Raw genomic sequence first — 10,374 nt, forward strand, 5'->3', positions numbered from 1 at the left:
AAGAAAAGTCAAACTCTGTCATGACGTGTAAGATCTACAGTCTGGCCCTATCCCTCTGTCCACATTTCCTACCACTGTCCTTTGCCCATTCCTTTCCGGCTGCATTGGTCTTTGTCATGCAAAGCCTGTAGCTGCCTGGGGGTCTTCGCTGTAGCTCTTCTCTCTGCAAGGAAAGCTTTTGCCCCAGATCGTCACGTGAACATAACTGTCATCTTTGACATTACCTACTCAAGGAAACCTTGTTTTTTCCACCCAGCCCTGTGTCTCCAACACTGTTCCCGGTTTTATTTTCATCCCAGCAGTTATCACTACTACAATCTGCCTCATTCATTTGCCGTTTATTGCCTGCCCCGACACACACACACACACACACACACACACACACACACACTCTCTCTCTCTCTCTCTCTCTCTCTCTCTCTGGAATGTACCGTTTAGTGAGCAGGTATTTTACCTATCTTCTTCAACGGCTGCCCCTAGCGCACCTAGTGGCACTCAATAAATATTTGCTCAATGACCGCATAGAAAGAGAGGGGCTGGAAAATAAATGCGCTTCTCCTGGAGGTCACACGAGGGCGCTGCTCCCCGCGGACAGGATCGCTTGTTCCACTCATCAGCCCTTTTCCCCAGTGGACCCGCCAGGGCGCAGAGATGACGAGAGAGCAGGGCGGAGGGGGTGGTGTCCTTAATCCTCCAACTTTCCCTGGATTGGCCCAGTGGGATGGGATGGGAGGGAGCGCAACAAGGATGGAGAGAGAGGGATGATCGTGCTCTTTGAATGTGGGTCAAACCCTTCACTAGATACACGGGACCCCCTCCCTTCTGGGAAATGGGACTTGCGCTGATTCTCCCCACCAACCCCAGGTACGGACTTTGAGCGGAGCGATTTGCCCTAGTCCAAGGAGGTCCCAGGATATAAATGAAAGTAGTGAGTCACTATTTTGCCGCTTGGAGAGGAGGTGCTGAGTCTCAGGTGGGGGCGGGGGGAGTTGGTTTCAGCTCCAGGAGGAATAGAAACTGGCCTAGGACCTAGGAGGGCCTGGAATCCCTGTGATCATCCACTTTAAGAATGTGCCCCAACCTCAGGGCAAGTGACTCAACAGAGCCTGAGGGAGACAGGAACAGTCACTTGGCATGAGTAACCCCCCTCACACATATAGCCTCCCTTCCCACCCCCACTGCCAAAGTTCAGAGGGTCTTACCTTGGCTTCTCTGTGGTCCCAACTACTTGGCCCCCCAAGGATGCCTGCAGTAGAGGGCCACCATGCCTCCCCTGTCCCCAGGGTCCACTGCTACCTCTTGGGTCCTAAGTGCCCTGAGCTGTGCAGGTTGGTGAGGGATGTGAGTGAGAACTTGCAGCTTTGTCTGTGGGCACCAGCTGTCTCCCAGGCAGGGCTCAGTAGGCAGGCCAAATGGGCGAGTAGCCTTGGGTGTTGGCCCCAGAAAATACCCTGACCCAGGAATCCAAAAACGGGGTTCTCATCCTGGCTCAGTCACAGATTTATTAGGTGTTCTTGACCAAAGTCCTTCCCCCTTTCTGGGCCTGTTTTCTTTGTATAAATTAAAACAGTTGGGGTAGATGATTTCCAAGGTTCAAAGCATACTTTCACGCAATACTTTGAGCTCAACCCAGAGTGGAAGGGAGTGGTGTCATGAACAGACTACCTTGGTATAAATCCAGGCTTGGCCACTTTCCAACAAGTGGAGAAGAGATTAGTTTTTGCGGAAACTGAGTTTTCTTATCAGCAAAAGGAGAATAATAAAAGTACCCACCAGAAGCTTTATTAAATGAAACAATGCATGTAAATTAAGCCTACCACATAGTATACATAATATGGAGGCTACTATTACTATACAACGGAAAACAGTCACTTGTAGGGTGGGAAAGAAAGAAAATATATATTGATATGTCAATTATATCCAGCCCTGTCCTGGGCACATTATCTCACATAATCCTTGCAACAACTTAAAAGAAGAAAAAACCTTTTACTTCTTGGGGTGCCTGGCTGGTGCAGTTGGTTAAGTGACTGGCTCAGGTGGAGATGTTGGGGTCACGAGATAGAGCCCCACGTCAGGCTCTGAGCTTAGTGTGCACTCTGTTTAAGACTCTCCCTTTGTTGGGGCACCTGGGTGGCTCAGAATGTTAAGCATCTGCCTGGGGCTCAGGTCATGTTACCAGGGTCCTGGCCTCAAACCCCACGTGCAGGAAACCTGCTTCTCCTTCTCCCTCTGCCCTTCCCACCTCCCACTGCCACTCACTCTTCTCTCACTCATGCTCTCTCTCTCTCTCAAATACATAAAACAAAACAAAACAAAACAAAACAAAACCTCTCCCTCTCCTTCTGCCCCTCCCCCACCTCAAATAAATAAGCCTTTAAAAACAAAACTTTTACTTCTTAAAAAACTCTTTAATTTTTTGACCATTTATGAGGGTGTAATTATAGAAGAAGAAATGAAGTTGCAAAGAAGATACAAAGAGATCTCCAGCTGGCACCTTTCATCCACCTTCCCTCAATGGTAACATGTTACATAAAGATAGCACAATGTCAAAACCAGGAAAAAGACAGAGGCACAATACTGTTAGCTAGGCTACAGACCTTATTCAGATTTCCTTTATTTCTGTATGCACTCATTTGTCTATGTATGTGCCCATGTGTGTACAGTTTTACCACAGTGTATCACATCCAAGCTGGGCAAGTTGCTCAACTTCCTTAAGCATTGGTTTTTCTCATCAATAAACTGGGGGTGAAAATACTATCTTCCTCAGAGGACTGTTGTGAGAATTAAAAGAGATAATGTATATAGAGTGCTCAGAGCAATGCCTAAAATGTAGTGAGCTTTCAATAAGTTTAAGTATCTTTTAATTTTTTAAAAAGACTTTTATGTATTTATTCATTTGAGACAGAGAGAGAGAAGAGGAGAGGAAGAAGGAGAGAGAGAGAGAGAGAATCTCAAACAGAGCCCGTACGCAGCAGGGAGCCCAACACAGGGCTGGATCCGAAGACTCTGAGATTATGACCTGAGCCAAAACCAAGAGTCCAACCCTTAAACGATTCAGCCACCCAGGTGCCCCAATATTTGTTAAGAAAAATCATGGCTTTAAAAGTGGCTTGAAATACATAAATCATTCATATTTGTTTTTTTTTAATTCATAGTCGTTGTAGAAAAAAATAGAAAATGCCCATAAGAGTAAAAATAACAAAATATAATTGCATAATTCCTTACCATAAAATAAATTAATCATTTTACTCACTATTAATCATTTTACTCACACCACAAATATGAGGTATATTTCATTATTCCCACTTTATTATAAAAACACTGAGACTCAGGGGGTGCCTCCGTGACTCAGTGGGGTAAGCCTCTGCCTTCAGCTCAGGTCAGGATCTCAGGGTCCTAGGATGGAGCCCTGCATCGGGCTCTGCTCGGCAGGGAGCCTGCTCCCCGACGCCCCCTTCCTCTCTGCCTACTTGTGTTATCTCTCTCTCTGTCAAATAAATAAATAAAATCATTAAAACAAAACAAAACAAAAAACCACCGAGATTCAGGAAGGTGAAGCAGTTTGCCACAGCTGCTGAGCTTATGAGAGAGGAGCTGCAATTTAACGCACACACTTGCTCCCAGCTGTGGACGGCAGACTGACGCAAGATGAACACAGATCCCAGGGGATGAGCAGCACCTGCTGGCTTCTGAGTGCTTGCTAGTTTCCAAGCAATGCCCTAGCACCTCGTGGTCATCTCCATGAGTCTTCATGATAGTCCTTGGAGGTAGGTATCAGCCCCATTTCTGAATGAGGAAACTGAGCCTCAGAGGTACCTTGGTACCTTGGCCAAAGTCCTAGCTAGTGGCTAGTGGACCCAGGGTTCAGAAAGGGGTCCTTTGCATCCCTGAACCTGAGCTTCAATCCTCTGCTCTGAGGGGTTCAAACAAGATGCTAGTGGAATGTGTGTGGAGGGAGGGTCTCTCCACTTGGGGGGTCTGGGCTTCTCTGACCCTGGAGCTGGGATACCCTTCCCTGACATTCACCTTGATCCAGGCAACATTTGGAGCGGGCCCTGAGTGTTGGAGCCCGCTTCTACTCCTCACAACGCCCACACTCCTTCTGGAGTAGAGGGGTCAGGGCATTTGACGGGGAGAAGGAAGAGGTATCAGAGAGCCTGAGTCTATGGCACAAAACCACCAGTACATGGCATAAACTTCTCCGCCTCAGGCTTTCCATGCCCCTGCCACCGAGCCTTCCACATTCAGGAAATGTTGGCAAGACAGCTACAGGGATGTGATTTCTGAGTTTCACATTAATTATGTATGCTCCGTTTACTTCCAGAAGAGATGTAAAGACAATAAAAGACATGGATACAAGTAAATATTTCAAAAATGAGCACTCGTAATGAAACCAAAGTGGAGAAGAAAGAAACAATTTTCCTCAAAATTCTGGACTAGGGATAATCATTGCAACTGAGCATCAGAACTTTTATTTTTTTTAAGATTTTTATTTATTTGACAGAGAGAGTGAGTACAGCAGGGAGAGGAGCAGAGGGAGAGGGAATAGCAGGCTCTCTGCTGAGCAGGGAGCCCGATGTAGGGCTCGATCCCAGGAGATCATGACCTGAGCTGAAGGCAGACGCTTAACCGACTGAACCACCCAGGTGCTCCAAGCATCAATACTTAATTGTGATCTTACTGACAGTGGAGGCAAAAAGAGAATCTATGAATTTGACATTTTGTCATTATCTAATAAAAGGAAGTAGCTGTACCAGATAGTCACAAGAACCAAACTTTTTAACACTGAATTAACTATAAGAGGAATTTGTTATACCTTATTCAGGCACTGGTCAGGGACCTTATATATAATAGTATCTAGAACAGCACTTTTACGAAGGATACAGAAAGGGTTCTCATGTGAATTTTTCTGGTGTTAGTGGTCCTCAGCCATGTCAGAATGAATATTTCCTTTTTATAGCAAATACGTTAATATTCCTTTACTATCCTGAAATAAAGTGCACAGAGAATAGCCTATCTGTATACTTACTTTCTTCTCTTTCTTAGGAATCCATCCATGTTAACATTTTGATGTATTTTTTCCAGTTTCTTTCCCCCATAATAGGTTTCAAAAGTATTTTAAAATAATTATAGAGAGGAGTACCTCACTGGCTCAGTCAGAAGAGCATGAGACTCCTAATCACAGGGTCATGAGTTCAAGCCCCATGTTGGATGCAGAGACTACTTAAATAAATAAACTTTCAAAACTGTGAATTAAAAAAAAAGTAATTATAGAGATACAATTCTATATACTTTATTTTTACCTTCTTCTTCTTCTTCTTCTTCTTTTTTTTTAAAGCAGGCTTCACACCCAACGTGGGACTTGAACACATGACCCTCAGATCAAGAGTCACACGGTCTACCAACTGAGCCAGCCAGGCACTCCTAATTTCACTTTTTTAAATTGAGGTATAGGGGCGCCTGAGTGGCTCAGTGGGTTAAAGCCTCTGCCTTCAGCTCAGGTCATGGTCTCAGGGTCCTGGGATCGAGCCTCACATCGGGCTCTCTGTTCAGCAGGGTGCCTCGTTCCCCCTTCTCTCTCTGCCTGACTCTCTGCCTACTTGTGATTTCTCTCTCTGTGTCAAATAAATAAAAATCTTTAAAAAAAATAAATTGAGGTATAATTAACATATAACATTATAAGACTAGTTTCAGGTATACAACATAATGATTTAATATTTGTATATATTGTAAAATGATCACCATAATTGCACATTTACTCTTTAAAGAAAGTCAATGCCCTAATTAATAGAAAAGAGAAAGTGATTAAAAATAAAATAGAGGCACCTTGGGGTGCCTGAGTCGTGCAGTCAGTTAGGCGTCAGATTCTTGGTTTTGGCTCAGGTCAAGTTCTCAGGGTCATGAGATCAAGCTCTGTGTGGACATGGCTCTGCTCTGGGCATGGAGCCTGCTTCAGATTCTCTCTTTCTCTCTGCCCCTCCCCTGCTCTCTCTCTCCCTCTAACTCTCTCTCTTAAACAAATAAATAAATCTTAAAAAAAAATAGGGGCACCTGGCTTTCTCAGTTGGTAGGGCACGTGACTCTTAATCTTGGCATCATGAATTCGGACGCCACACTGGTTGCAAGGATTACTTAAATTAAAATTTTTTTTCTTAAATAAAATAACATTATTTGAATATGCAAATGCTTGCTCAAGAATGACTCTAGAAATCTCAATGAAGAAGCCCATTGCTTGCACCTACACAGACTTACTTTGAATGTGACACCTACAAATACTGACACAAGTGTGTTGTTTGAGAACTCAGATAGCACCAAAATGAACAGTTCATGCTAATTTAATTCTTGGGAAAGTCAGTGTTAAAAACTCTTTTATATTTTAATGTTAATTAGAGATGATTCTAGGCTCAAGTGATTATAATCAAGCTTATCACCCATATGAATGTCTGGAAAGACACTCAAAAGTATGTGGAATATGGGACAATTGGAGGAGCAATTTTTAAATGTGTGAGCCTGACATCTTTTCCTCCAAATGCCTGAAGACTCCCTAGTTTTTGGACAACCAAAAACTCCCCACAGATTCCTATAATGACCCCTAGGGGGCAGCATCTCTTACTTTGTGAATCATTGTCCTGGATCAACGCTCTGTTATTTAAAAAAAGCAGATGGATAAGGTTAAATTTTTAAATTGCAGCTCCGTGATTGCATTTCTAAGAGAACCCGAATTTACACATTCCTGGTACAGGATTTGATGTGACCTCATTCCAAGGTCGAGCCCTAGAGAAGTTAGTAACAATAGTACTGACCTATTTATGTAGGGCTCTCCATTTTGCCAAGAGCTTTCAGAGGTGCCATCTCCTTAGCCACAAGAACCCCTTAAGCAGATTGTTATTCTCCACACTGAGAGACGAAGAGGCACGGAGAGAAAGGTTATCATGCCCCACAGATCAGGCACTGCTGGTTGTCATGGTAGTGTCTGGACTGGACTTTGAACAGCGGCAGGCCTGCAAACAGTTCAGGAGGAACATTTACTGGCCAGTGCCTGAACACAGAATAGTGCTTCAGCCTCTTAATTTATATGTGAGGAATCTGAGGCTTAAAGAGGGAGATGGGTTGTGTGGTGGCTGAATGAGGAATCACTCGCCCCCTCCCTGATGACAGACAGCCATCTGTGCAAGCGGATGGCCAGAGCGGTAAAGTCCTGCTAATCCCTCAAAGTCACAGAAATGGGCCCAGAAATGGAGGAGGATGGCTAGGAATCCAGGTCTGAGCCAAGCACATTATAAATATTCCCTCCTCAAGATCTGGGAATGACAAGGACTCCTGATTCCCCTAACCCCCCTCCACACCCCAGTCTTCATCCTATTCCAATGGGTCCTGAGCCTGAGCAATCAGACAGGTGGTCCTGCTCATCCCTGGGTGCGTATGAAATGTTACCTGACACCACCTCCAGGAAAGCCCAGGCAGCATAGGAGGTACAAGGGGGTTCCAAAGGGTAGATCTGAGTACAAATCCAGCTGCAACCCCAAAACTGCTTGATTGCCGGGCTCAAGTGGGGATGGTGGGGATGAAGGCAGCCTAGGGCAAGGAACCATGACTCTGTAACTCTCAGCTTTCAAGTTTCGGTAACTCTGGGCTCATGGTACCCTAAGAGAGAAGTACCCTCAAGGGAGGTGCCCTTTCCCCAGCCAGCAGAGCTTTGGGTCTCCTCCTCTTGGTACACTGGAAGGAGAAAGAGGTGGAATCCCCTCTGCCAGGGTACACCTGCTACTCTCTGAACTCTGAGCCAGGGTTGCTGTCTTGGGTAAAGGTTTTCAAAACTCCAGGAGGCCTTGGAGATCTTCCATCTTATCATAAGCATGATGATCTCTCAGCAGAGAGATGAGGGAGGATGGCTGTCACATTTTAAAATTTCCCACTTAAAGGAAGGGAAGGAGGGAGAGAGAAAGAGAGAAAGAAAAAATGAAAGAGAGAGAGAAGGAAGGAGGGAAGGAAGCAGCATTTGGGGATTGTGTGTGTGTGTGTGTGTGTGTGTGTGTGTGTGATGTGTGTGTATTTTTTTCTTTTCTTTTCTTTTCTTTTTTGAAGCGTTCGTTCTTAGTAGCAGCTGTCACCAAGGAAGCACCTACCATGTGCCAGGCATCATATTCTGCTTTACACAAATGATCTGATTTAACCATCACAAACCCCTATAGTAAAAACTACTATTATTATTCCCATCTCGCAGATTAGCAAACTGTATGTCAGAGAAGTTGAATAATGGATCCTAAGCTAGAAAGCATAAATAAATAAATAAGTCAGTCAAATAGCATATTCAAAATTTGAACCCTTGGCTGTCTGGCTCGCAAGGGTATACCCATTTCACTAGCTGCTCTGCTGTCTTACCTAGTCCTCCAGCCTCGAGGCCGATTCTTACCACTGCCTCCCGCAGGACAGATGGAGCCCTGAGCCTCAGCAAAGCTGACAATGTTACTGGCTGTAGAAGCAGGGAGAAGGCAGCCATTGTCTCATCCATTTGTTAACGGCAATGTTGAGCTCAAGAACAGAAGCCCAGGAAGAAGGAAGGAATTCAAATCGAGGCTTAGATTCTCACTCGTTGGGTGACGCGGACTGCTACTTACCTGTTTTTAGTTTCAAGACCTTAAAATAGGAAAGAATGGCTAGTCTTAGGGCAATTGTAAAGATCGTACAAGATAATGTGTGTGAAGGGTTGAGCACAGGACAAGGGACATTACCTAAACCCCTCTACCCTAGAGGGTCACATTTTTTGTTCAGATGCTGGGTAAGTTATTCTAGCTAATTACGCAGACCAGTGCTTCTGAACCGGGTTGATGTCAGAATTACCAACAAAAGTATAAAGGCTTGGGCCCCACCCCAGGAGGTTTTGAATTAGGAGGACTGGGTGGGGCTTGGATCTTTTTGTCTTTAATAAATTCTCAGGTAAGCTGATGCAGAGTCAGGTTTGGGCGAACCAATCTGCTGGTATAGACATCTTGGCCACATTAGGGAAGGGATTCCAGTGGGTTCCCTCTCCAAGTCCCTTTCTCCCTTTTCTTCTCCTGACCAGTACCCCTTTCCCCCACCTCCTCCCCACTGGCTTCTCTCCCCAGATCAAGGTCTGTATGGCCTGGCAGTGAGTCAGTGACACTCAGTATCCCATGAAGACTGTCTTTCCAGAGGCTAGGGAACCCAGGACGGGGCTGGAGAACAGGATGCAAGGGTTTCTGCTCTGGATTTGCCCCCTGTGACTCACTGGTGGCCCAGGGCAGTGAGTCTTCAAGCCTCAGTTTGCTTATGGTCCATAGATCGTTGGGGAAATGGAGTGGCCCATTTAGACTCTGCTTCTTTAGGAGTATACCTGGCACTTGACAGCCAGAGAGCCGGTGCGTATGTGTGTGGGGCGGGGGGCTAGGACACATGAAAAAAATCCTGCATTTTAATTGTGCTTTCCCATCACCATCTCATTTGATGCCCACAGTGGTAGGAAATAAATTCCAGCACCTACCTGAGCCCGTAATCTCCTCTGTTCTCTGTCCCTAGCCTTTGCTTCAAGGTTATCTTATAACCCTCCTTGTTTCTGGTCTTCTTGCTGTTCCCTGAATCCTCCAAGTTTGTTCCCACTTCAGTTGGTGCACTATGCATGTGGCTTGGAATGCTTTAGCAATGGATGAGCACAAGTCTGTTTCCTTCTTTTTATTCAGTCCTCGGCTTACACAGCACCTGCTCAGAGACGAGTTTGCACCTAAAGTGTCATCCCAAGCACTGGGACACATTCCCCCTATAGTGTATCATTGCATTTGAACTTACACTGCAGCTGTTTCTCATTTTTTAAATTTACTTAATATGTTGCCTGTTTCCCTTTCTGTAGAATGGAAGCATCATGAAAGCACATTCTTGTTTGCCTTGTTTACTGCTGTGTCCCTTGTGCCTGAAAGCATTCATTGCATGTTTGTGGAATAAATAAGCTAATGGAACGAACCCAGCCTGAATTTTGATTTATTTTCTTTGATCAGAGGACACCCCAGGTTCTGAGAGGGGAAATGACTGTCCCAAAGGCATTCCAGGTCTTTGTCTTCTTTTTCCAGGGCCTTCCCGTAAAACCTGGCTGACACACAAACCGAGGTGGGGTGAGGCTCCTAGGTGTGGTGAAAGATTGGAGTTGCCCCATGAATGGGGCGGCTAAGGCTGATGTGGAGGTGAGAAGGCGGAAAGACGGAGCGTGCAAAGGGAGACGCAGGCTGGGACAGGAAAGCAGGGTGTGAACCTGGAGGCAGGTAGGAGCAGGGGGTGACTTGGCTGTGTGTCAGGAAGCATTTCCCTCCACCCTCCCCCAGGGAGAGCCCTGATCCCAGAGTAGTTTTGTTTGGGGGAAGAAGG

This window comes from Martes martes (assembly GCF_963455335.1).
Source record: "Martes martes genome assembly, chromosome: 5".
NCBI classification, from domain to species: domain Eukaryota; kingdom Metazoa; phylum Chordata; class Mammalia; order Carnivora; family Mustelidae; genus Martes; species Martes martes.